This window comes from Arachis hypogaea, chromosome 14 (genome assembly GCF_003086295.3).
Source record: "Arachis hypogaea cultivar Tifrunner chromosome 14, arahy.Tifrunner.gnm2.J5K5, whole genome shotgun sequence".
Classification (NCBI taxonomy): domain Eukaryota; kingdom Viridiplantae; phylum Streptophyta; class Magnoliopsida; order Fabales; family Fabaceae; genus Arachis; species Arachis hypogaea.
The window spans coordinates 31,906,196-31,931,910 of record NC_092049.1 but is presented as its reverse complement, the minus strand read 5'-3'; the positions used below and the strand labels follow the sequence as shown (position 1 = coordinate 31,931,910).

The window sequence follows — 25,715 nt, the reverse complement described above, 5'->3', positions numbered from 1 at the left end:
ATCCAAGCATTCCAAACCTCCAAACAACTACCAAAACACCATGAGACCTTATTTAACATATCAAACTACCAAGTAAACTCAACAAACTACTCTAAATATGAATTTAAACTAATGCTAACAATATTTACAAAAAAGAAAATGAAAAGATATTACCATGGTGGGGTGTCTCCCACCTAGCACTTTTGTTTATTGTCCTTAAGTTGGACTTATGGAGAGCTCCTCTTAAGGTGGCTTGTGCTTGAATTTATCCTTGAACATCCACCAATGCTTGAGTCTCCAATAAGCTCCATTCTTCAATTTTAATATCTTCAAGCTTTGATGGAGTTCTTCACAAACCATGAGCTCCCAAATTTGATTCTCCTTGTGCGATCCGAGATCCCACACTTTATTTTGACACCCATCTTCAAATTGATCATCATGATTCCAATTGGGTGGCGTAACCTTAGAATTCTCAATTAAGCACCCAAACATTCTCCTAGACCCATGCAATTTGGTTATACACTAACCATTGCTTTTCAACTTTGAGCATGCAACCATCATGAACTTAGAGTGATGTGTCCAACCACTACACAACTTTCTCCTACTCTTGACTCCACAAAGAGCTCTAAGTTGCCCATCCGTCTCAAGCAAACTATATTCAAGTGAGAAATTAAAGCTTAGGGATAAGAATTTTACCTACTTGAATGTTGTATTGGATGGTGACTTAGGAAGGGGTGGTCCTAATGATCTTGCAAGTTCCACTCCCTTGTGCTCTTCTTTGACTACCTCCACCTCTTCACAAGCTTCTTCAAATTCAACCTCTTCCTCTTGGTAGCTCTCTTCCAATTCAATCTCTTCTTCATTGCTTACCAAAGGCATGGGAGGTTGTGCATCTTCTTCTTTGATCTCAATTTCAAGCCTAATGGGAGATGATTCAATTGTAGATAGGAACTCCTCAATGATTAAATCCATCTCTTGATCAACCTCTTCAAAGTTTTACACCATGATATGCCTTGGAGGTTGTACACCCTCCTCAACATCAATATCAAGCTTCTTGAAAGAGGGCTCTATAATGACACATTCCCATGGACTTCCAACATCTCCTAGGTCTTCAACCACACCTTCCAGCTCAATTGTCTCATCTTCCTCCCCTAGTGGCAATTCTTTCTTCAACTCCTCTTCTTCATCTTGAAGCTCTAAACTCACTCTCTCACTATGCTCCTTGATTTCTTCTCCACATTCGTCAATGAGAGTGCCTTGGTTGCTTAGGCTTAGTCGGGAGGAGGCCATATTGCTAACGGCTTCTACTAGGATAGCCATCTTGGCTTCTAGCTCTTTAAACTTATTTTCATCCTCCTCGTGTCGCCTTAAGATATGAGATTCAAGATCTCTCAATTCCTGCGTGGGGGCTTCATCGGGAGGTGACGGTGGAAGAGAAGGTCCATTATTTGGGAGGGAAATTTCATAATTAGAAGGTGGTTCATCTTGGTAAGGGTATGGAGTTGGTGTATATTGAGGTGGTTCTTGAGAGTAGTTGTGTTGGAATTGTGGTGGTTCCATGTGTGGTTCATATGGTTCATAAGGTGGTTGATATGGTGGATAAGGATTAGGGTCATAATGAGATGTTTGGTGGTAGGGGGCTTGTGAGTAAGGTGGTTCAAAGTCATGTTGAGGGGGTGGTTCATAGGCATGTGGTGGTGGTTGTTGACAATCACAATAAGGGTCACCACATCCATTAGATTGATATGCATTAGGATTAGGATTATACCCATAAGAATCCGGAGGTTGTTGTTGCCAATAAGGTTGATCAATCCCTTGAGGCTCCTCCCATCTTTGATTGTTCCATCCTTGATGCACATCCTCATTGTAGCTCCCATTTTCTACAACATAATTTGAACCAAACTCATAGCCAAAGTGGTGAGAATTCATAATAGCAAATAAAAATAAAAGCTACAAAAATAAGCAACAAGTCCTAAGGCTAACAAAAACTAAGAAATAAGCAAAAGGCAAACATATTCACATATTCACAATAGCCAATAATGTAACACCATTGCAATTCCTTGGCAACGGCACCATTAATTTGACGCAAGGATTTATACCAGTTCGGAATTCCACAAAATAATTCCGTTGTTAGTATAGTCCAAACCAATAGTCAATCCACAAATCAAATTAAATTTGAGTTGTCACAAGTAACAAACCCCAATGAAATTAACCGGAGTATTTAGACTCCGGGTCGTCTCACGAAGAATTGCAATGAAGTGAATGATTATTGACTATAAAGGGGTAAAGGGGTTTTTGGTTATAAGAGGCGGAAAATAAATGACAAGAAAAGTAAATCATGCAAGTATTTAAAGAAGACAAGTAAATAAGAGAAAGTAAGAAATAAAAAGAGAGACATTCATGGCAAGGGTTGAGATCATAGGCTTTCTATCCTAGTCATACAATGATTAATTCATCTTATCTAGTCAACTCCAACAAACGAAAGAAGGTATCATGTCATCTTCACATAGGGAGAATGTCAAACAAGACTAATTAATCATGTCACAAATATAAACAAGAATTTATCTTATTACGTCATCTCCAACATTGGAAGAAGATATAGGGTATCTTCCATGAGAGAAAGTCTAACAAGATTAGCTAATCTCAATCCAAAAGTCCTAATCAACTTACTAATTAAATTAGCAAAAGATTAGCGTCAATGGAAACAATATTAGCTAACAACTCTAGATCACCAACATGAGTTGGGTTTTTATGACTCAAGATTGCCTAATTACTCTTTCCAAGCCAAGAATGCTCAAAATCTACTCTAAAGTCCAACCAAGCATTTTGTCAAACACTTGGTGGGTACAAATGGAAAGCATGGTAAAAGTGCAAGAATAATAAATCTACCAACTACCAATTGTAAGGAAATAAGATCAACAACTCAAATCAACAATAAAGAAACATCAAACATTTAATTGCATTAAAAGTAAATCAAATCCAACAAGAGCATCCATGAACATAAAAGAGAAATTAACATTACAAATCATGAGAATGAAAGAGTAGAAGTGAGAAATCATAAAAGAAACAAGATGAAAACATGTAATTAAACCTAGATCTAAGATGGAGATTAACCTAACCTAATTCTAGAGAGAAGAGGGAGCTTCTCTCTCTAGAAACTAACCTACATGATGCTATACTACCAAATAATTGCTCCCCCCTTTGTCCAAGCTTGAATTCTGCATGAAATAGCATTAGAAATGAGTTGGGTTGGGCCCAAAGTGCTTCAAAAATCGATGGGGGCGATTTCACTTTAGTGGACCACGTGCTCAATCAGCGCGCACGCGTACATGACGCGTGCGCGCCCCTGTACATAAAGAAACATATGGCAAATTTTATATCATTTCAAAGATCCGGATGTTAGCTTTCCAACACAACTAGAACTGCCTCATTTGGACCTCTGTAGCTCAAGTTATGGTCGATTAAGTGTCAGGAGGTCAGGCTTCACAGCTTTACGGTTCCTTCATTTCTTCATGAGTTCTCCCACTTTGTATGCTTTTCTCCTCACTTCTTCCATCTAATACTTGCCTTATGAACTTGAATTCACTCAAAAAAACACATCAAGGCATCGAATATAATTAAAGTGAATTAAAATCACCAATTTTAGAGCCTAAAAAGCATGTTTTCACATTTAAGTACAAATCGAGGGAGAATTACAAAACCATGCTATTTCATTGAATAAATGTGAGAAAAGGTGATAAAATCTCCCAAATTAAGTACAAGATAAACTACAAAATCGGAGTTTATCAGTCATGCAAGTAGAAATCAAAGTTCCTATTATTCTCAATGTGAATCTTAGGGTGGCCCCTTAAAATCTTAGTGTTTTTCCTTGAAAAATGTTGTTTAAATTAACCAATCATTTATTGCTATATATATACATTGTGTGGATTGTTGTGATTCTGTTATACTAAAGTCTTTAGTTTACTCTTTTATTTTCAATTAATCCAAGTTATCGTATGCTAAAAAGGGTAAACTAAACTAATTAATTTATATGTTCTATATCACAACTTAATAACTAAAATTGCAACTAGACTAAACTAAATATCTAATATATAAACTAAAGTGCAAAATGAAGAAATACAGTAAAAATACAGCAAAAAAAAAGTGTGCAAGTACTGAAAGATAAAAATAAAAATAAATAAAAATACAGAAAAATAAGCAAAATAGGATAAAAGAGTCTGAAAAGTGGTTCACCAAAATAAAGTACGCCAGAGATGGCGACCTCCCCACACTTAAATAATAGCATCGTCCTTGATGCTCACTCAGGTTGGGTGTGAGAAGTGTCATCTCTGGAAGAATTGGCTGCTAGTGACTCTGTGGTAGGCTGAGGATCTGCAGTCTTTGTAAGTGTAGGAGGAGCTGCCTGCTAAAGCGGAGGCTCTGTCTGTATAGGAATCTCCGGATTTGTGGCCTGGATCTGGTGTGGCTCCTCATAGTGTGGTGCAGCCTGCTCAGGTCCTTCCTGCTCTGCCTGGGCATGTGCCTCTTCCTCATGATCATCCACCTCCGCATCAGAAGGCTCAGAAGCGGTGTCAGGCTCAGAGGGGATGTCGCTACCGGATGGGATAATTAACTTGAGGTGCTCATAGCGTCACTTGTTGCGACGCTCCATGCGATCCCAACATGCGAATAGGCGGTGCACCAGATGATAAATGGGCTCAGTAGCAGGCGGAGGTGCAGTGGATGGGGTTGGTGCAGCAGTGGATGCAGAAGGGGCATCTGAAGATGTGGCTACCTCACCCGAGGCAGTGAGAAAAGGGGGTCGGTACCCTAATGCCAGAAACTTCCTGCTGTGAGGGATGATTTTCTTGCAGTCTGCAGCAGTTGGCTTCTCATCAGCAAGCTCCCAAGGCACGTCAGCTCGGCGGCCTAGCTGGGTGATCAGATAAGGGAAAGGGAGAGTGCCTCTGACATGGACCCTGGCCATATAATACCTGATAAAGCGTGGGAGATACAGGTCCTTACCCTCCATCACACACCAGATGAGGGTGATCATAGTAGCGGGCAGCTCTATCTCATGAGTGCTCGGCATCACGTAGTTACTCAGAATCTGGTGCCAAAGCCGAGCCTCATCATTCAAATATATCAGCTTGATTCCCTTAGGCATCACTATATTCTTTCCCATGACCCAAGGGGCAGTAGGATCAAGGGCTATTCTCTGCTTGACTGCATCCCAGTCAAATCTCATGTATCTCATATCTTCTTCAGCCTTTTGGAAACCGTCAGGCTGATCTGACTTAGGCTAAAGCCGGAGGATGTCCTCAATAGCTTCCTCAGTGACTAAAATCTATTTTCCTCTGAGGTGCACTGCATCCAGGGAGGTCTTGAAATAGTTACAGTAAAATTCTCTGACTCAGGAGGCATTGACCTCTGTCAGGTTCCGTTTCATGAAGAACCAACCTCTTTGTTTTATCTGTTCGGAAGTGTACTGGGTGAGTTCTTCTGGAATTTTAAGAGTTCTTTCCAGGTAGAGGTTCTGGGCAGTGGCAAACACTGGATACTTAAGTTCACAGTATCTGTTTGCAAACTTGACTGGATCTGTGGCAGTGAGGAGTTGGTCGGCCTTTTCCTGCGGGGTAAAGTTCTTTTCCTGCCAGGAATCGTCGTGAAGGAGATCCAAGATAGAGGTAGAAGATTCTTCTCTTTTTCGTTTGCCTGTAGTTGCCTTGCCTTTTCCTTTCCTTTGGGGATCAGACATCCTGAAAAGCAGAAGTAATAGGATATAATTGAAGAACTAAAACAGGAAAACAAGTAGGAAAGTAGGATTTTTGTCAATGTAAGCATAAAGACAAAAGAGTAATAGAAGCATGAAATGAGGTAAATATATGTACATTTTGGATTGAATTCGAGTTAAAAGTCTGAGATTAAAAATCACAATCCAAAATATATTATAAGTGGAATTCAAGTTAATTAGGAAAAATAGTAACCATGCTGTGAGTTAGAAAGTTAAAGTAGTTAGGTGAAAACCAATAAGAGAAGTGGTGCACGAAATTGCGATCATCAACAATGGCGCCAAAGACTTGGTGCTCTCAAACGTGAATCACACTTTGTCACAACTTCGCACAACTAACCAGCAAGTGCACTGGGTCGTCCAAGTAATAAACCTTACGTGAGTAAGGGTCGATCCCACGGAGATTGTCGGCTTGAAGCAAGCTATGGTCACCTTGTAAATCTCAGTCAAGCGGATTCAAATGGTTATGGTGAATTGATAATAAAAATATAAATAAAATATAAACTAGGATAGAGATACTTATGTAATTCATTGCTGAGAATTTCACATAAGCGTATAGAGATGCTTTCGTTCCTCCTGAACCTCTGCTTTCCTGCTGTCTTCATCCAATCATTCCTACTCCCTTCCATGGCAAGCTTATGCAGGGCATCACTTTTGTCAATGGCTACATCCCGTCCTCTCAGTAAAAATGGTCCAAAATGCACTGTCACCGCACGGCTATTCATCTGTCGGTTCTCGATCATACTGGAATAGGATTCAGTTATCCTTTTGCGTCTGTCACTACGCCCAGCACTCGCGAGTTTGAAGCTCGTCACAGCCATCCCTTCCCAGATCCTACTCGGAATACCATAGACAAGGTTTAGACTTTTCGGATCTCAAGAATGGCCGCCAATAATTCTAGCCTATACCACGAAGACTCTGATCTCATGGAATGGAAGGCTCGGTTGTCAGGTGAGGCAACCATGCGTCATGAACCAGGAGGCTAAGAGATATGCACTTAAGCTATTGCAAGTAGAACGGAAGTGGTTGTCAGGCACGCGTTCATAGGTGAGAATGATGATGAGTGTCACGGATCATCACCTTCCTCGGGTTGAAGAACAAGTGTATATCTTAGATAAGAGATAGGCTTGAATTGAATAGAAAAACAATAGTACTTTGCATTAATTCATGAGGAACAGCAGAGCTCCACACCTTAATCTATGGTGTGTAGAAACTCTACCATTGAAAATACATAAGAACAAGGTCCAGGCATGGCCGAGAGGCCAGCCCCTTAAACGTGATCAAAGGATCAAAAGATAATCCAAAAGATCTAAATACAATAGTAAAAAGTCCTATTTATGCTAAACTAGTTACTAGGGTTACAGAGATAAGTAAATGATACAGAAATCCACTTCCGGGGCCCACTTGGTGTGTGCTTGGGCTGAGCATTGAAGCTTTCACGTGGAGAGGTTTTTCTTGGAGTTAAACACCAGTTTATAACCTGTTTCTGGCGTTTAACTCCACTTTGCAACCTGTTTCTGGCGTTTGACTCCAGAATAGGGCAGGGAGCTGGCGTTGAACGCCAGTTTGCGTCATCTAAACTCGGTTAAAGTATGGACTATTATATATTTCTGGAAAGCCCTGGATGTCTACTTTCCAACGCAATTGAGAGAGCGTCATTTGGAGTTATGTAGCTCCAGAAAATCCACTTTGAGTGCAGGGAGGTCAGAATCCAACAGCATCTGCAGTCCTTCTTCAACCTCTGAATCTGATTTTTCCTCAAGTCCCTCAATTTCGGCCAGCAAATACCTGAAATCACAGAAAAACACACAAACTCATAGTAAAGTCCAGAAATGTGATTTTTATTTAAAAACTAATAAAAATATACTGAAAACTAATTAAATCATACTAAAAACTATGTAAAAATAATGCCAAAAAGTGTATAAATTATCCGCTCATCACAACACCAAACTTAAATTTTTGCTTGTCCCCAAGCAACTGAAAATCAAAGAGGATAAAAAGAAGAGAATATACTATAAATTCCAAAATATTAATGAAACTTAGCTCCAATCAGATGAGCGGGACTAGTAGCTTTTTGCCTCTTGAATAGTTTTGGCATCTCACTTTATCCATTGAGGTTCAGAATGATTGGCATCTATAGGAACTTAGAATTTAGATAGTGTTATTGATTCTCCTAGTTCAGTATGTTGATTCTTGAACACAGCTACTTTATGAGTCTTGGCCGTGGCCCTAAGCACTTTGTTTTCCAGTATTACCACCAGATACATAAATGCCACAGACACATAACAGGGTGAACCTTTTCAGATTGTGACTCAGCTTTGCTAAAGTCCCCAATTAGAGGTGTCCAGGGTTCTTAAGCACACTCTTTTTTTTTGCTTTGGACCTTGACTTTAACCGCTCAGTCTCAAGTTTTCACTTGACACCTTCACGCCACAAGCACATGGTTAGGGACAGCTTGGTTTAGCCACTTAGGCCAGGATTTTATTCCTTTAGGCCCTCCTATCCACTGATGCTCAAAGCCTTGGATCCTTTTTATTACCCTTGCCTTTTGGTTTTAAGGGCTATTGGCTTTTTGATCTTGCTTTTTCTTTTTTTTCTCTTTCTCTCTTTTTTTTTGCCATTTTTCTTTTCTCTTTTTTTTCTGCAAGCTTTTGTATTCACTGCTTTTTCTTGCTTCAAGAAACAATTTTATGATTTTTCAGATTATCAAATAACATTTCTCCTTTTTCATCATTCTTTAAAGAGCCAACATATTTAACATTCATAAACCACAATTTCAAAAGACATATGCACTGTTCAAGCATTCATTCAGAAAACAAAAAGTATTGTCACCATATCAAAATAATTAAACTAGTTTTAAGGATGAATTCAAAACCATGTACTTCTTGTTCTTTTGTAATTAAAATAGTTTTCATTTAAGAGAGGTGATGGATTCATAGGACATTCATAGCTTTAAGACATAGACATTTAAACACTAATGATCATATAGTAAAGACACAAACATAAATAAAACATAAGGCTCAAAAACCGAAAAACAGGAAAATAAGAAGAAGGAGATTAAGGAACGGGTCCACCTTAGTGAGGGTGGCGTCTTCCTCTTCTTGAAGAACCAATGGTGCTCTTGAGCTCCTCTATGTCTCTTCCTTGTCTTTGTTGCTCCTCCCTCATAGCTCTTTGATCTTCTCTAATCTCATGAAGGATGATGGAGTGCTCTTGGTGTTCCACCCTTAGTTGTCCCATGTTGGAACTTAATTCTCCTAGGGAGGTGTTGATTTGCTCCCAATAGTTTTGTGGAGGAAAGTGCATCCCCTGGGGTATCTCAGGGATTTCATGGTGAGGAATTTCCTCATGCTCTTGTTGAGGTCCATAATCTCTTGTTTGCTCTATTCTTTTCTTAGTGATGGGCTTATCCTCATCAATGAGAATGTCTCCCTCTATGTCAATCCCATCCGAATTGCATAGATGGCAAATAAGGTGAGAAAAGGCTAACCTTGCCAAAGTGGAGGACTTGTCAGCCACCTTGTAGAGTTCTTGAGGTATAATCTCATGAACCTCCACTTCCTCCCCAATCATGATACTATAGATCATGATGGCCCGGGCTACAGTAACTTCAGACCGGTTGCTAGTAGGAATGATTGAGTGTTGAATAAACTCTAACCATCCTCTAGCTACAGGCTTAAGGTCCAGTCTTCTCAATTGAACCGGCTTGCCTCTTGAGTCAACCTTCCATTGAGCTCCTTCTACACATATGTCCATGAGGACTTGGTCCAACCTTTGATCAAAGTTGACCCTTCTAGTGTAGGGGCGTGCGTTTTCTTCCATTATTGGCAAGTTGAACGCCAGCCTTACATTTTCCGGACTGAAATATAAGTATTTCCCCTGAACCATGGTAAGCCAATGCTTTGGATTCGGGTTCACACTTTGATCATAGTTCCTAGTGATCCATGCGTTTGCATAGAACTCTTGAACCATTAGGATCCCAACTTGTTGAACGGGGTTGGTGAGAACTTCTCATCCTCTTCTTTGGATCTCAAGTCGGATCTTCGGATACTCATTCTTTTTTAGCTTGAAAAGAACCGTAGGGATCACTTTCTTCTTGGCCACAACTTCATAGAAGTGGTCTTGATGGACCTTTGAGATGAATCTCTCCATCTCCCATGACTCAGAGGTGGAAGCAATTGCCTTCCCTTTCCTCTTTCTTGAGGTTTCTCTAGTCTTAGGTGCCATTAATGGTTATGGAAAAACAAAAAGTAATGCTTTTTACCACACCAAACTTAAAATGTTTGCTCGTCCCCGAGACAAAGAAGAGGGAAAGAAGGAGAAGAAGAAGAAGAATGGAGGAGAGGGAGAGAGGTGTGTATTCGGCCAAGGGTAAAAAGAAAGGGTTGTGTTGTGTGAAAATGAAGAAGGAATGAGGGGTTTATATAGGAGTGGGGAAGGTTTAGGGTTCGGCCATTAGGGTTGGGTTTGGGAGGGAAAAGAGTTTGAATTTTGGAGGTAGGTGGGGTTTATGGGGAAGAGTGGATGGATGTGAGTGGTGAAGATATGATGGGGAAGAGTGAGTGAGGTGATTGGTGAAGGGTATTTGGGGAAGAGAGTTATGAAAAGGTGTGAAGAGGAGAGAAGAAGTGGTAGAGATCTTGTGGGGTCCACAGATCCAGTGGGGCCAAGGACTTAACATCCCTGCTCCAATTAGGCGTGTAAAATGCCCTTGCTGTGCAATCCTGGCGTTTAACGCCAGACTGCTTCTTGTTTCTGGCGTTAAACGCCAGACAGATGCTTGTTTCTGGCGTTTAAACGCCAGAATGCTCCTCCTCCAGGGTGTGCTATTTTTAATGCTGTTTTTCATTCTGTTTTTGATTTTTCAGTAGTTTTTATGACTCCACATGATCATCAACCTAATAAAACACGAAATAAAAAAAAGAAAATAAAATAGATATGATTAAATAACATTGGGTTGCCTCCCAACTAGTTTTTTTTTAATGTCAATAACTTGACAGTGAGCTCTCATGGAGCCTCACAGATAATCAGAGCAAGGTTGGAACCTCCCAACACCAAACTTAGAGTTTGAATGTGGGGGTTCAACACCAAACTTAGAGTTTGGTTGTGGCCTCCCAACACCAAACTTTGAGTTTGACTGTGGGGGCTTTGGTTGACTCTGCAGTGAGAGAAGCTTTTCATGCTTCCTCTCCATGGTTATAGAAGGAGATCCTTGAGTCTTAAACATAAGGTTATCCTCATTCAGTTGAAGGACCAACTCTCCTCTGTCCACATCAATCACAGCTCTTGCTGTGGCTAGGAAAGGTCTTCCAAGGATGATGGATTCATCCTCATCCTTCCCAGTGTCTAGGATTATGAAATCAGTAGGGATGTAAAGGCCTTCAACCTTTACTAACACGTCCTCTACTTGTCCATAAGCCTGTTTTCTTGAGTTGTCTGCCATCTCTAAAGAGATTCTGGCAGCTTGCACCTCAAAGATCCCAAGTTTCTCCATTACAGAGAGTGGCATTAAGTTTATTTCTGACCCCAGGTCACACAGAGCCTTCTCAAAGGTCATGGTACCTATGTTACAGGGAATTAGGAATTTACCAGGATCCTATTTTTTTTGAGGTAATTTCTGCCTATCCAATGCATTTAGTTCATTGGTGAGCAAGGGAGGTTCATCTTCCCAAGCCTCATTACCAAATAATTTAGCATTCAGCTTCATGATTGCACCAAGGTACTTAGCAACTTGCTCTTCAGTAATGTCTTCATCCTCTTCAGAGGATGAATACTCATCAGAGCTCATGAAGGGCAGAAGGAGGTTCAATAGTATCTCTATGGTCTCTAGATGAGCCTCAGATTCCTTTGATTCCTCAGAGGGAAACCCTTATTGGTCACTGAGCGTCCCAGGAAGTCTTACTATGATTCACGTCCTCCTCCTCCTCTTTGGGTTCGGCCACACCAAGTAAGGTAATGGTCTTGCACTCTCTTTTTGGATTTTCTTCTGTATTGCTTGGGAGAGTACTAGGAGGAGTTTCAGTGACCCTTTTACTCAACTGGCCCACTTGTGCCTCCAAATTTCTAATGGAGGACCTTGTTTCATTCATGAAACTTAGAGTGGCCTTAGATAGATCAGAGACTATATTTGCTAAGCTAGATGGATTCTGCTCAAAATTCTCTGTTTGTTGCTGAGTGGATGATGGAAAAGGCTTGCTATTGCTAAACCTATTTCTTCCACCATTATTAAAGCCTTGTTGAGGCTTTTGTTGATCCTTCCATGAGAAATTTGGATGATTTCTCCATGAGGGATTATAGGTGTTTCCATAGGGTTCACCCATGTAATTCACCTCTGCTATTGCAGGGTTCTCAGGATCATAAGCTTCTTCTTCAGAAGATGCCTTTATAGTACTGTTGGATGATTCCTTCAATCCATTCAGACTCTGAGAGATCATATTGAATTGTTGAATCAATATTTTATTCTGAGCCAATATGGCATTCAGAGTATCAATTTCAAGAACTCCCTTCCTCTGAGGCGTCCCATTACTTACAGGATTCCTTTTAGAAGTGTACATGAACTGGTTATTTGCAACCATGTCAATGAGTTCCTGAGCTTCTGCAGGCATTTTCTTTAGGTGAATGGATCCACCTGCAGAATGGTCCAATGACATCTTAGATAATTCAGACAGACCATCATAGAATATATCCAGGATGGTCCATTCTGAAAGCATGTCAGAAGGACACTTTTTGGTCAGTTGCTTGTATTTCTCCCAAGCTTCATAGAGGGATTCACCTTCTTTTTGTTTGAAGGTTTGAACATCCACTCTAAGCTTGCTAAGCTTTTGAGAAGGAAAGAACTTGGCTAAGAAAGCCGTGACCAGCTTATCCCAAGAGTTCAGGCTATCTTTAGGTTGAGAGTCCAACCATATTCTAGCTCTGTCTCTTACAGCAAATGGGAAAAGAATAAGCCTGTAGACCTCGGAGTCAACCCCATTGGTCTTAACAGTATCACAAATCTGCAAGAATTCAGTTAAGAACTGAAAAGGATCTTCTGATGGAAGTCCATGAAACTTGCAGTTCTGTTGCATCAGAGAAACTAATTGAGGCTTTAGCTCAAAATTGTTTGCTCCAATGGCAGGGATTGAGATGCTTCTTCCATGTAAATTAGAATTTGGTGCAGTAAAGTCACCAAGAATCTTCCTTGCATTGTTATTATTTTCGGCCATGTCTCCTTCTTTTTCGAAATTTTCAGTCAGATTTTCTCCAGAGAGTTGTGCTTTAACTTCCCTTAGCTTCCTCTTCAGAGTCCTTTCAGGTTCAGGATCAGCTTCAACAAGAATGTTCTTATCCTTATTCCTGCTCATATGAAAAAGAAGAGAACACAAAAGAAAATATGGAATCCTCTATGTCACAGTATAGAGATTCCTTATATAAGTATAAGAAGAGAAGAGTAGCAAAAGAAAAAGATAAGAATCCAAACACAGAGGGGAAGAGTGGGTTCGAATTTTTGAGTGAAAGAGGGGTGTTAGTAGATAAATAAATAAATAGAAGGGGATGAGAGATAAGAGAATTCGAAAATTAAACAAAATAAAAAAATATTTTTGTTTTTAATTTAAAATCAAAGTTAGAATTCGAAAATAAGAAGGAAAAATGAAACTAATTTAAATTAAAATTTAAAATAATTAGTTAATTAAAATTGAATTTGAAAAAGAGGGAAGGGATTTTCGAAAATTAGAGAGAGAGAATTAGTTAGGTAGTTTTGAAAAAGATAAGAATCAAACAAAAAGTTAAGTGGTTAATTGAAAAAGATTTGAAAATCAAATTTCGAAAAGATAAGAATTTAGAAAAGATTTTGAAATTAATTTTGAAAAAGATGTGATTGAAATTTATTTTGAAAAAGATTTGAAAAAGAAATTTAAAAAGATTTGATTTTCAAAATTAAAGTTGATTACTTGACTAACAAGAAACTAAAAAGATATGATTTAAAATTTAAAGATTGAACCTTTCTTACTAGGCAAGTAACAAACTTAAAATTTTTTGAATCAATCACATTAATTGTTAGTAAAGATTTTGAAATTATGAAACAAAATAAGAAAAAGATTTTTGAGAATCAAATTGAAATTTTCGAAAATATAAAAGAAAAAGTGAAAAAAATTTGATTTTTGAAAAAGATTTGAAAAAGATAGAATTTTTAAATTGAAAATTTGATTTGACTCATAAGAAACAACTAAATTTTAAAAAGTTTTGAAAAAGTCAACTCAAATTTTTTAAAATTTATGAGTGAAAAAGGGAAAGATATTTTTTTATTTTTGAATTTTTAATAAAGAGAGAGAAAAACATCAAAAAGACTCAATGCATGAAAATTTTGGATCAAAACAAATGATGCATGCAAGAACACTATGAATGTCAAGATGAACACCAAGAACACTTTGAATGTCAAGATGAACACCAAGAACTTATTTTTGAAAATTTTGAAGAAAAGAACATGCTAGACACCAAACTTAGAAAGTTTTAGTTTTTAGATACTATGAATGCAAGAATGCATATAAAAAAACAAGATGCAACACACAACAAGAAAATATGAAGATCAAACAAGAGGATTCATCAAGAACAACTTGAAGATCATGAAGAATGCAATGCATGAATTTTTGAAAAATGCAAGAAAGAGATAAACATGCAATTGACACCAAACTTATGACTTGACACTAGATTCAAGCAAGAAACATCAAATTATTTTTGGTTTTATGATTTTATAAATTTTTTTTGGTATTATTCGAAAATTAATTGGAAAAAGGAAAATAAGGATTTCAAGATTTTTAATGAGAATTCCAGGAATCATGCAATGTTAGTCTAAAGCTCCAGTCCAGGAATTAGACATGGCTTACTAGCCAGCCAAGCTTTCAGTGAAAGCTCCGGTCCAAAACACTAGACATGGCCAATGGCCAGCCAAGCTTCAGCAGAATATTACATACAATAGCTAATTTTCTGGAAAAGACAAAGAATCTCTTCTCTTGAGATAGTTAAAACCTCGATCCAAAAGATTAGACATGGCTTAACAGCCAGCCAGGATTCAACCTATCTCATGAGATTCTAGAATTCCTTCTTAAAAATTCTGAAGAACATAGAATAATTTATTTTTTTAAAATTTTTTTTTTCAAAAATATAAATAATAAAAATAAAAAGCTTAAAATTAAAATAAAATTACCTAATCTGAGCAACAAGATGAACCGTCAGTTGTCCAAATTCGAACAATCCCCGGCAACGGCGCCAAAAACTTGGTGCACGAAATTGCGATCATCAACAATGGCGCCAAAGACTTGGTGCTCTCAAACGTGAATCACACATTGTCACAACTTCGCACAACTAACCAGCAAGTGCACTGGGTCATCCAAGTAATAAACCTTACGTGAGTAAGGGTCGATCCCACGGAGATTGTCGGCTTGAAGCAAGCTATGGTCACCTTGTAAATCTCAGTCAGGCAGATTCAAATGGTTATGGTGAATTGATAATAAAAATATAAATAAAATATAAACTAGGATAGAGATACTTATGTAATTCATTGGTGAGAATTTCAGATAAGCGTATAGAGATGCTTTCGTTCCTCCTGAACCTCTCCTTTCCTGCTGTCTTCATCCAATCATTCCTACTCCCTTCCATGGCAAGCTTATGCAGGGCATCACTGTTGTCAATGGCTACATCCCGTCCTCTCAGTAAAAATGGTCCAAAATGCGCTGTCACCACACGGCTATTCATCTGTCGGTTCTTGATCATACCGGAATAGGATTCAGTTATCCTTTTGCATCTGTCACTACGCCCAGCACTCGCGAGTTTGAACCTCGTCACAGCCATCCCTTCCCAGATCCTACTCGGAATACCACAGACAAGGTTTAGAATTTCCGGATCTCAAGAATGGCCGCCAATAATTCTAGCCTATACCACGAAGACTCTGATCTCATGGAATGGAAGGCTCGGTTGTCAGGCGAGGCAACCATGTGTCATGAACCAGAAGGCTAAGAGATATGCACTTAAGCGATTGCAAGTAGAACGGAGGTGGTTGTCAGGCACGCGTTCATGGGTGAGAATGATGATGAGTGTCACGGATCATCACCTTTCTCAGGTTGAAGAACAAGTGTATATCTTAGATAAGAAATAGGCTTGAGTTGAATAGAAAAACAATAGTACTTTGCATTAATTCATGAGGAACAGCAGAGCTCCACACCTTAATCTATGGTGTGTAGAAATTCTACCATTGAAAATACATAAGAACAAGGTCCAGGCATGGCCGAGAGGCCAGCCCCTTAAACATGATCAAAGAATCAAAAGATAATCCAAAGATGTTCCAAAAGATCTAAATACAATAGTAAAAAGTCCTATTTATGCTAAACTAGTTACTAGGGTTATAGAGATAAGTAAATGATGCAGAAATCCACTTCCGGGGCCCACTTGGTGTGTGCTTGGGTTGAGCATTGAAGCTTTCACGTGGAGAGGTCTTTCTTGGAGTTAAACGCCAGTTTATAACCTATTTCTGGCGTTTAACTCCACTTTGCAACCTGTTTCTGGCGTTTGACTCTAGAATAGGGCAGGGATCTGGCGTTAAATGCCAGTTTGCGTTGTTTAAACTCGGTCAAAGTATGGACTACTATATATTGTTGGAAAGCCCTGGATGTCTACTTTCCAACGCAATTGAGAGCGCGTCATTTGGAGTTCAATAGCTCCAGAAAATCCAGTTTGAGTGCAGGGAGGTCAGAATCCAACAGCATCTGCAGTCCTTCTTCAACCTCTGAATCTGATTTTTGCTCAAGTCCCTCAATTTCAGCCAGAAAATATCTGAAATCACAGAAAAATACACAAACTCATAGTAAAGTCCAGAAATGTGATTTTTATTTAAAAACTAATAAAAATATACTAAAAACTAATTAAATCATACTAAAAACTATGTAAAAACAATGCCAAAAAGCGTATAAATTATCCGCTCATCAAGAAGTTAGAAAGCTAAACTGGTTAGGAGTTAAAAAGGAAGTTAAAGTGAGTGGCATGAGAATGATTTCCCTAGTTACCAAGAAATTCACAATTTTGAAGAACAATCAACTCATATTCAAGCAAGGAGTGCAGTTTATTGATGATAATTCCTATAGATAAAGTAAATGTAAAATGAGAATGAAATCATCAATAAGCAATTTATTACTCAGGTAACCAAAAAGAATGAGAATGCTGGCCCGTGCATTCATGAATTGGTTGGGTTGTAGGCAAGTAATGCAAAATATTGAATTTCCAAGCCAATACATGAATGGGGGTAGATTAAACCATTTGCAGAAAATTGGGCAGCATTCCGGCTAAAATTGGATGTCCCCGGGTAATTAACAACAAGAAAAGCAGTGCATATGACAAAAAATAGTGCTGAAAAGATTATCATGGTATAATAGCAGCATCAAACATGAAAGAACAGCATATGAACATGACATCATTACAGCCAATTCAGAATCGCTAATTAGATAAAAACATGTAGCAAAAACGGTGCAATTATCAGGCCTAAATCCACTAACCACATCCTAGCTACCTAACCATCTAGAATCCACTACAACATGCATCTCTAACTATCCTATTTCGAAAAAAAAACTGTAAAATATGCAACTAACTAACTAATTGGAAAACAAAATTGGTGTTCGGCGGAACCTGGTATGTGTATGAACAGTAATTGGACACAGAGAGAGGAGGGGAACATGGTGGTGGTGTTGGTGATGCGGCGGTGAGGGGAGGGCAGCGCGGCGGTGATCTGCGGTGGCGGCAGGGGTGGTTTGGTGGTGCTGGGTTAGGGTTGGGTGAGAGGGGGGAAAGAAGAAGGGGGCGAGGGTTGTGGGGGGCTGGTGGTGGTGCGGTGGAAGTGGCTCGGGCTGGGGCATCGGCAGTGGTGTTCGGTGGTTGTGGAGGGAGGAAGAAAGGGAGAAGGGGAGGGGAAGAAGAAAGGAAAGAAGAAGAAGGGGGGTGGTGGCGTCGACGGGGGTCTGGGCGGCTGGGAGAGGTGGTGGTTGGAGGGTAGAAGAAGAGAAGTTGCAGAGGGGGGATGGGGGTTTCGCGTGAATGGGTAGGGTTTCGCGTGAATGGGGGTTAGTGTTTTTGAATCCACGTGAACGCGTGGGGCATGCGATCGCGTGATTGGGGTGAAAAGGGATGTGATGCGGCCGCGTCATTGACGCGATTGCATGAATTAGGTAAAAGGTAAATGACGCGTACGCGTGAAGCACGCGAACGCGTTGCGGAAAATTGTGCTAAACGCACAGTTCCAGCGTCGTTTTGGCGCAACTCTCTGTTTCCAAAAAAAAAGTTCCATAAAATCCGTGTGACGCGTACACGTCGCTCACGCTTTCACGTGGGATGTGCGTAGTACAAGTGACGCGTTCGCGTCAGGGACGCGAACGCGTGGGCCAAATTGTGCTAAAGGCACACCAGCCGCACGATTCCAGCCCAACTTTCTGGGCGTTGGATCTTTACGCTGATTTCCATTCGACGCCCACGCGTGGCCTGTGTGCTCGCGTGGGTTTTTTTTTATTATGCAGTATGCAATATGCAGTGTGGTGCGCAGAAATTGTGATTACACTTTGATTGTGTAAAATTCATTGCTCTTTCTTTCCCTGGTAATGGTGCCAAAAACATGATGCCAATACCATGGTTCACAACTTCGCACAACTAACCAGCAAGTGCACTGGGTCGTCCAAGTAATACCTTACGTGAGTAAGGGTCGAATCCCACGGAGATTGTTGGCTTGAAGCAAGCTATGGTCATCTTGTAAATCTCAGTCAGGTAGGGTCAAATGTGATTGGATTAGATAATTAAAAGATAAATAATAAAGGATAGAAATACTTATGTAATTCATTAGTGAGAATTTCAGATAAGCGTATGGAGATACTTTCGTTCCTTTGAACCTCTGCTTTCCTACTGTCTTCATCCAATCAGTCTTACTCTTTTCCATGGCTGGCTTTATGTAATGCATCACCATTGTCAATGGCTACTTTCGGTCTTCTCTCGGAAAAATGATCCAAATGCCCTGTCATGGCACGGCTAATCGTCTAGAGGCATCACCCTTGTCAATGGTTTACATCCTATCCTCTCAGTGAAAATGGTCAACGCACCCTGTCACGGCACGGCTATTCATCTGTCGGTTCTCGATCATGCTGGAATAGGATTTACTATCCTTTTGCGTTCTGTCACTACGCCCAGCAATCACGAGTTTGAAGTTCGTCACAGTCATTCAATCATTGAATCCTACTCGGAATACCACAGATAAGGTTTAGACTTTCCGGATTCTCTTGAATGTTGCCATCATTCTAGCTTACACCACGAAGATTCTGATTAAGAGATCTAAGAGATACTCATTCAGTCGAAGGTAGAACGGAAGTGGTTGTCAGGCACGCGTTCATAGGGAATGATGATGATTGTCACGTTCATCACATTCAGGTTGAAGAGTGAATGAATATCTTAGAAGCGAAATAAAATGAATTGGATAGAAAACAGTAGTACTTTGCATTAATCTTTGAGGAACAGCAGAGCTCCACACCTTAATCTATGGAGTGCAGAAACTCTACCGTTAAAATTACATAAGTGAATAGAGGGTAGGCATGGCCGAGTGGCCAGCCTCCCTTGGAGGTCTAGAGATCTAAAAATGATCAAAAGATGTCTAATACAATAGTAAAAGGTCCTATTTATAATAGACTAGCTACTAGGGTTTACAAAAGTAAGTAATTGATGCATAAATCCACTTTTGGGGTCCACTTGGTGTGTGCTTGGGCTGAGCTTTAACTTTACACGTGCAGAGGCCATTTGTGGAGTTGAACGCCAGGTTTTGATCCATTTCTAGCGTTCAACTCTGGTTCTTGATTTATTTCTGGCGCTGAACTCCAGAATCGGGCAGAGAGCTGGCGTTGAACGCCACTTTACGTCATTTATTCTCGAGCAAAGTATGGACTATTATATATTGCTGGAAAGCGCTGGATGTCTACTTTCCAATGCAATTGGAAGCACGCCATTTTGAGTTCTGTAGCTCCAGAAATCTATTTTGAGTGCAGGGAGGTCAGAATCCAACAGCATCAGCAGTCCTTCTTCAACCTCTGAATCTGATTTTTGCTCAAGTCCCTCAATTTCAGCCAGAAAATACCTGAAATCACAGAAAAACACACAAACTCATAGTAAAGTCCAGAAATGTGAATTTAACATAAAAAACTAATGAAAACATCCCTAAAAGTAACTAGATCCTACTAAAAACATACTAAAAACAATGCCAAAAAGCGTATAAATTATCCGCTCATCACAGTGCTAATGTAGATGCTATGAATAATTCCAGGTTCAATGAAAATAAAATAAAACAAAAACAAACAACATGAAATAAAATTGAAAAAGGAGTGATCATACCATGGTGGGTTGTCTCCCACCTATCACTTTTAGTTATAGTCCTTAAGTTGGACATTTGATGAGCTTCCTGCTATGGTGGCTTGTGCTTGAATTCATCCAAAAATCTCCACCGGTGCTTGGAATGCCTACAGCCTCCGGAGTCCCAAACTAGGCATGTAAAGCCCTTGAGCAGCTTCAAACAGATTCTCAGGCTCCCGGGGTGTTGAATGTCAGAACAGATTCCAGGATCCCAAACCTTGATTTTATATCCGCCTTTGTTTCGATCTATATTTTTCCAGCCGGGCGGTTTGGAAATTGTATTCTCACCAAGATGACCAAACGTCTTTCGAGACCCATTCAATTGAACTTTACACCACTCCTTGCACTTCAGATTGAAGCGTGGAACCTTATTGAATCTTGCATACCAGCTCTGAGTGTGAACCATTTCCCTTTTACTCTTAAAGCCGCAGAGAGCTCTAAGTTGGCCATCTGTTTCAAGCAAACCATATTCAAGTGGAAAAGTAAAGATAAAGGTTAAGGATTTTACCCACTTGAAGTTTGAATTGGGCGGTAATGGCCTTGGGATAGGTGTTTCCAGTGGTTCTGCAAGCTTTACTCCCTTGTGTTTCTCTGTGAATTCCTCCACTTCCTTGCAAACTTTTCAAATTCAACCATGTCTTGATCAAAGTCCTCGAATTCGTCCTCATCATTACTCAAGTCATAAGTTGGGGCTGAGAAAAATCTACCTCCACATCACCTTCGTATTCACTTGGGTAAGATTCTTCAGGCTCAAGGAGTTTAGTTGTGGATGCAAGTTCATTACTAGGAGGGCTTGATTCATGATCATCAATGCTAAGGGAATCAGCTTCTTGGTCTGTTCTGCCCAATTCTTCACAAGGTATATGCCTTGGAGGTTATTCACTATCTTCCTTAGCATCAATTTCAAGCTTCTCGGTGGAATCCTTTACAGTTCTCGATTCCCATGGAGGTTCAGCATCTCCTAAATCTTCAACCACTTCTTCCTCTGCAACTATTATGGCTTCCTCCACTTGTTCCAATACAAAGCCATGCTCCTCATTGTCCACCGAGGTTTCTAGTGTCTCCTTCATGCTACGCTCTTCTTTTGATTCTCCACATGTAGCCATGAGAGTACTTTGAGTGCTCAGATATTGAGAAGCTAATTTATTTACTACCTCGGTTAAGGAAGTCACGAATTCCAGTACATCCCTTTGCATCTTCGCTTGTCCTTGAAGAAGGACACGAATGGTGTCATCCATTGGAGATTGGGGTGGATACGTGGGTTCATTGGTTGGGAGAGAGGGCTCATAATACAGAGGTGGTTCTTCTTGATAAGGATACGGAGATGGTGAATATTGAGGTGGTGGTTCTGGGGAGTAATTGGATTGGAGTTGGGGTGGATATGGGTGAGGGTCGTCTGGAGGTGTTTAGTTGTAGGGGGCTTGTAAGTATGGTGGTCCAAAGCTATGTTGAGGAGGTGGATCGTAGGTATATGATGGGGTCCACCATATCTATCATCTTGGTATGCACCGTAGGATGGTCTTTGTCTGTGGTATTGTGGAAGATGTTGCTGCCGGAAGGGTTGATCAGATCCTCATGGCTCCTTCCATCTCTGATTGTTTTGACCTTGATGCATGTTCCTGTTACAATTTCCATTCCTTGCAACAACATTGGAACCAAACTCAAAGCGATAGGGGTGAGAATTCATAGTAAAAAAATTAAAAATAAAAATAAATAAACAGGTAAAAGAAAATATTTACAATAACCAATAATAAGACACACAGTTGCAATTCCCCAGCAACGGCACCATTTTGACGAACTGGATTTTCTATCGGTAAAGAATTTCACAAATATAATTGCATTGTAAGTATAGTTTCTAAACCAACAGAGAATCCTTTTGTACAAAAGTTTTGGTTGTCACTTAAGCAAACCCAATAAAAATAATAAACCGAAGTATTTAAACCTCGGGTCGTCTTCTCAAGGAATTACAGGGAGGTATGATTTATTATTGGTTATGGAAGATGTATATTTTTGGCTTTTTAAATAAGGAACAAGTAAATTAAATGACAAGAAAAATAAATTAATAATTATAAGGTAAACTCTTGGCAAGATACGAGAATTAGAAGTCCTGTCCTAGTTACCCTTATCAACGGTGATGAGAATTGGGTTTTAATCCCACTTAGTTAACCTTTGCTAAACAAAAGAAGGTCAAGTGGACTAATCAATTTGATCCTCAGGTCCTAGTCAATTCCTAAGGAAAAACTAGAGTTATTAGAATTCAAATCAATTAGCAAAAATAACAATTATCAATCACGATGAGTTTGATAACTCAAGAGTCTCCAATTAATCAATTAGAGCCAAGAATATAAAAGGCTAAATAAAAATCATAATTCTGAAATACCTCAATTGCATTAATAATAGAAAATCAATCTAAACATAAAGAGTTCATAAACTAAATTCTCATAAAATAAAATAAATAAAAAGAACATTGAACCTGTGATTAAAGAAGATGAAATTCCAATCCTAATATAAATCCTAATCCTAATCCTAATTCTAAGAGAGAGGAGAGAACCTCTCTCTCTAAAAACTACATCTAAAACCTAAAATTATTAATTATTTAGTTGCATCTACGTATATCCCTTGATTCCTTCATTCTCTAGCTTATATTCTGTGTTTCTGGCTTGGATTTGGGCCGAAAAAGGGTCCAGAAATTGCTGGGGGCATTTTCTGCAGATTCTTGTACGTGGCGTCTGTCATGCGTCCGCGTGGGTCACGCGTTCGTGTCATTTGGGAGTTTTCCTTGTCACGCGTACGCGTGGGTCACGTGTACGCGTCAACTGCGTTCTGCTCAAGGCGTGCGTCCGCGTCAGCCACGCGTTCGCGTCGCTGCATTTTCGCGCTAGGCATGCGTTCGCGTCGTCCATGCGTTCGCGTCGCTGCCTTTTCCTTCAAAACTCCATTTTTGTGCTTTCCTTCCAATTTTGTATGTTTCCTTTTTGTCCCTTAAGCCATTCCTGCCCTATGAGATCTGAAAATACTTAACACACAAATCACGGCGTCAAATGGTAATAAAGGGTAATTCAAATTAATATTTTTAAAGCATAGGAGACATGTTTTTCACATATATCATAAAATAAAGAAGGAAAAGTAAAACCATACAATTTACATGAATAAGTGGGTGAAGGGTTGAACAAATCACTTAAGTAAAGCACAAAATATATAATAAAATATGGGTTTATCAGACATCAATGGAAATATAGCATGATATATTAAGGCAATTAGATGCAAGATGTTTATCAGAATGCCGGCAAGGGCATGAGTAGCATAAATCAAGCATTAATAGCTCAATTTGATTATCAAATGTAACAAACTAACAACCACTTTTGTGTTGACAATTATATTTAATCAATAAAAGATTGCAAGGTTTTTGTGAAAAACAGGCAGTAGTGTAGAAGAATAGAATAATTAAGAATACACAATGCCATACGGACTTTTTACAAATACTTGGTATGCATGTAAATATGTTAGGGAAAGTAAGAACTCCAAACATGCATGCAACCCAAAAATTAATATTAATTGTCAAATCACTCCCTAATATATCCACAAGCTCGAGTAGAATAATATAAGATCCAAATAAAGCTCCAACACCAACATAAAAATGCATGAAAAAGGAATGAAAAAGAAACCAAAAGGAATTAAGCTAAGATAAAATTGAGAAGAAAATAATTAAATGCAATAATTAAATGAAGAATAAGAGAGTAAAGGAGAGAGAAGAAAAAAAAACTTGATGAGGAAGATGAAAAAGGAAAGAAGAAAGTAATAGAAAGTAAGAAAGAATAAGGAAGAAGAAAGAAAGAAAAAGGAAGAAATAATTAGGATTGAAAAGAATTAGGATGGGGGGGGGGTCATTTGAAATCAGGCGCTGAGGTGGTTTAATTGGGCGTCGCATGCGACGTGTACGCGTAAGGCACGCGTACGCATCTGGGATTCATACGCGTGGACGGCCAGGATGGGAAAACGACGCGCACGCGTCAGGGATGCGTACACGTGATGGGCTCGTGCTCCCAGCACCGTTCCAACCCTATTCCATCATAACTTTCTGGCCAAATACCTTTTACGCCGATTTTACATGGTCAAGCGGGCGCATCATGGACGCGTTCGCGTGATGGGCTGGATTCGCAAGCGACACGTACACGTGAGGGACGCGTATGTGTGGGCTTGCTGGTGTGCAAGGCACGCTTCCAGCCCCACTCCCACGCAACTCCCTGTCCAATTTTGCTTTGTTTTGCTCACACATTTGACGCGTACGCGTCAGCGACGCTCGCGCGTCGAGTGCTTGGTGCACGAAATCGTGATTGTTCATTCCTTGGTAACGGCGCCAAAAACTTAATACGCACGTTCATAATCTTAGTTCTTTTTCACAACTTTGCACAACTAACCAGCAAGTGCACTGGGTCGTCCAAGTAATAAACCTTACGTGAGTAAGGGTCGATCCCACGGAGATTGTCAGCTTGAAGCAAGCTATGGTCATCTTGCAAATCTCAATCAGGCGGATTCAAATGGTTATGGTGAATTGATAGTTAAAATATAATTAAAATATAAAATAGGATAGAGATACTTATGCGATTCATCGGTGAGAGTTTTAGATAAGCGTATGGAGTTGCTTTTGTTCCTTCTGACCCTTTGCTTTCCTACTGCTTTCATCCAATCATTCATACTCCTTTCCATGGAAAACTGTATGTTGGACATCACCGTTGTCAATGGCTACATCCCGTCCTCTCAGTGAAAATGGTCCAAATGCGCTGTCACCGCATGGCTAATCATTTGTCGGTTCTCGATCATGCTGGAATAGGATCCAGTAATCCTTTTGCGTCTGTCACTACACCCAGCACTCGCGAGTTTGAAGCTCGTCACAGCCATCCCTTCCCAGATCCTACTCGGAATACCACAGACAAGGTTTAGACTTTCCGGATCTCAAGAATGGCCACCAATAATTCTAGCCTATACCACGAAGACTCTGATCGTAAATCAGGAGGCTAAGAGATATGCATTCAAGCTTGCTTTCATGTAGAACGGAAGTGTTTGTCAGGCACGCGTTCATAAGTGAGAATGGTGATGAGCGTCACATAATCATCACATTCATCATGTTCTTGTGTGCGAATGAATATCTTAGAGAAGAAATAGGCTTGAGTTGAATAGAAAAACAATAGTACTTTGCATTAATTCATGAGGAACAGCAGAGCTCCACACCTTAATCTATGGTGTGTAGAAACTCTACCGTTGAAAATACATAAGTGATGAAGGTTCAGGCATGGCCATGAGGCCAGCCTCCTAAACGCATACAACAATCTAAAGATGGTCAAAAGATGTCAAATAAATCACTAAAAGTAGTTTTTTATACTAAACTAGTAGCTAGGGTTACATAAGATAAGTAAATGATGTAGAAATCCACTTCCGGGCCCACTTGGTGTGTGCTTGGGCTGAGCATTGAGCTTTCATGTGTAGAGACTCTTTTTGGAGTTAAACGTCAGGTTGTAGCCTGTTTCTGGCGTTTAACTCTGATTTGCAACCTGTTTCTGGCGTTTAA

At 39.7% G+C, this 25,715-nt stretch overlaps 1 non-coding gene across 1 annotated transcript; it reads left to right on the top strand.

Moving 5' to 3' along the window:
* Positions 1–12,453: 12,453 nt before the first annotated feature.
* Positions 12,454–12,561, top strand: LOC112746154 (small nucleolar RNA R71). The gene has a single exon (XR_003174050.1). It is a non-coding gene; the product is annotated as a small nucleolar RNA R71 (small nucleolar RNA).
* The last annotated feature ends 13,154 nt before the right edge of the window (positions 12,562–25,715 follow it).